This window comes from Malurus melanocephalus, unplaced genomic scaffold (genome assembly GCF_030028575.1).
Source record: "Malurus melanocephalus ecotype Western Australia unplaced genomic scaffold, MMel_1.1 scaffold_541, whole genome shotgun sequence".
Classification (NCBI taxonomy): Eukaryota; Metazoa; Chordata; class Aves; order Passeriformes; family Maluridae; genus Malurus; species Malurus melanocephalus.
The window spans coordinates 326,148-329,283 of NW_026623773.1; positions in this window are offsets into that span (position 1 = coordinate 326,148).

The window sequence follows — 3,136 nt, forward strand, 5'->3', positions numbered from 1 at the left end:
CCTTTTAAACAGGTGACCCCATCCCAGTTGTTTTGGGATCAGGGCCAAAGTGGGGATCACGTTCCTGGTGACATTTGGGTCCCTCCTCCCTTGTCTGGGTGCCAGGGGTGAGGCTGCAGGCAGATAACTCTGACCAGGCCTGGATTAATTTCTATTTATGTATTTTATATATTAATTATTGTTTAATTTTAATTTAAATTTCCTATTTCATTTTTATTTTAATTATTAATTATCGCTTCTTATTAATTCTACATATTTCGATCATTATTTATTAATATCTATTTCATATTTATTAATTATGTTATTATTTATTATTTAATTTATTGCTATGCTACTTATTAATATCAATTATTATTGTTATTTTAACTTTTTTATATATTTATATTTTTTCCTATTTATATTTTTCCTATTTTTCCTTCATCCAGCACCAGGCTTGTTGGGATTAATATTTTAGTTTGAGTTTTGGGTTATAGGATTAGAGAAATAGGTTGTGACCAATATGTTTTTGTTTTGCGTGGTAGATAGTAATTGGGTGGATAAAGTTTGTTTAATTGTTTAATTAGAAATGTGATTGGGTAAGAAGGTTTGCAGGTGATTTTTTTGTGGAGTTAATGGGTGCTTAGTTTAAGAAAATGAAAGTRTAAAGCAATATAGTTTTTGAAAATAAATGGAAAGGATTTATTTAAACCAGTTAACAAAATGGGTATTTAGCCCAAGAAAATGGAAATATAAAGGAATGTAGTTTTTGAAAATAAATAAAGGRGAAAGGATTTCTTTAAACCAACTAACAAAATGGGTGCTTAGCCCAAGAAAAAGAAMGTATAAAGGAACATAGCTTTTGAAAATAAACGGAAAGRATTTCTTTAAACCAACTAAAAGTCCRTATCCCCTATTCCCTCAYTGTCACGAATAGCCGTGCMCAAAATAAAACATATCAAACAAAAAAGTGAAAAAACACCCATCCCACGCTGCAGTGAATAAAWCAAGAGAATTAAAAATAGCCCGGGTTACCGGATCTGAGYTCCCCGCTCTGGAAAGGCTCATGGGAGGGCTCTGCCTTTCCATGTAAACACCTCCCTGCTCCAGCAGCTGCTCCCACCTGGCAGTCCTGGAAATGAGGGGTGTTTATGGGCTGGGAAAGCCAAGCAGCCCGGTTTTGTATGGCTGTTGAGTTTTAGTGGGAATTCCCTGTTTAACAACGGAACCGGGGAAAAAGGGGTGAAGGCAAAATTTGGGGCAGCAGCTTGGGGAGAGATCTGGGCAGTGCTGGTCATTGGAGCTGAGTCAGAAATGCGGGAAATTTCTCAAAATTTACAGTGGATGCAGCACAAATAAAGGCAAATGGATGAACRGATTTTTTTTGGGGTGGAATGATCAGGGTTAAAATTCAGGGTTAAGAACTGTGCCCCAGCTCGTGCTGGGTGAATGATCCTGCACCTCGAGGTGTCAGACATGCCCCATTCTCTTGTTTTATTCACTGCAGCGTGGGATGGGTKTTTTTTCACTTTTTTGTTTGATATRTTTTATTTTGGGYAYGGCTATTCGTGACAATGAGGGAATAGGGGATATGGACTTTTAGTTGGTTTAAAGAAATCCTTTYCATTTATTTTCAAAAGCTATGTTCCTTTATACTTTCTTTTTCTTGGGCTAAGCACTCATTTTGTTAGTTGGTTTAAAGAAATCCTTTCTCCTTTATTTATTTTCAAAAACTACMTTCCTTTATATTTCCATTTTCTTGGGCTAAATACCCATTTTGTTAACTGGTTTAAATAAATCCTTTCCATTMATTTTCAAAAACTATATTGCTTTATAYTTTCATTTTCTTAAACTAAGCACCCAATTACCCTCTGTGTAATTCTACTCGCAGCAGAGTCATTTCTGAGGGTGATTAGCATAATTGATCTGCTGATGGATGGAGCTGCCAGCCAGGTACCGAGCACGCAGTGTGATTGATGCCTGAGATCAGGAATTGTTGGTTTATCCACCTTTCAGGTGGCTCCTGTGCAAACATCCTGACACCTCTGGCTCCTGTCAGAGCAGGTGGGGGATTGGAGAGCCCGAGCCAGCACTCGCAGCCAAACAAAAAACTCTATCAGCACTGTCTTGGGGAGGTTCCAAATATCAGCAAAATTAGCAAAATCTTGTGGCTGATGAGGTGAACAGGCAGGAGCAGCCTGATCAGCCCTTCCTGCTTTCAAAACTGCATTGCTGGGTGGGAAAAAGTGGAGGAAATCCACTTTTTTTCTTTTTTTTTTGTGTGGCTGCTATGGGGTTTGAGGGGACAGGTTTGGAGCGGGTCCCTCCCTACAAGAGATGCTTCAGGGAAATTTCAAGGGAGGTTTGATCTGTTTGGTGCAGGCGGATGGGATGGGATGGGATGGGATGGGATGGGATATTGGTGCCAGAGGGGGACTGGGGATGGAGCTGAAATACTCATTGGGAAATGGGAATTTGCCCCTCTGAGGGTTGAATTTCCCTCCGTGCTCAGGTCTGGAGCCTCCTCCAGACACCCCTGTGAAGGCAGGGGAGGGGTCAGCGGAGCTCCTCGGGGGCTGTGATCCCCTTGGGAAGCTGCTTTGGGGGACGGGATGTCTCTGCTGGGCTCAGCACTCAACTCACAACTGAATTCCTYTAAGAGCTAAACAGTGAGTGAGAGGAACATTCTGGGCTGCAGGACTCAGGGGCAGCATAAATTAATTCTGAGGTTATCCTGGGGCACCAGTGGCTGCACAACCATTCAGATGCATCTCCAAAAACACTTCTGAGCCTCTTTGGAGCCCTTCCAGTGGGAGAGTCAGGCACAGCACAGCGGTGGCAGGGGGAAAAAACAGAAACCCAAAGGTTTGGGCCTGATGGTTTGGAAGGGATAGTTAATTTAATGAAGATATGGTGGCTGGTTGATTGGAAATCGCTGCCTACCTTCTTGAAGAAAGGAGTCTGCTGGAAACTGGGCAGTGGGGAGGGGAGGTGCCAGGGGGCACTGAGTGTCCCAGGGCAGGGACAGCACTGAGGGGACCTTGGTGGCAGGAGGCTCCTWTGTCCCTGTGGAGCAGGAGAGGTTCTGGGGCTCRCAGTGGTGTGAGAGCAATGCCCWTCAAAGCCCCAGATGTGCTCMACAGCTGGCAGMTCACTCAGR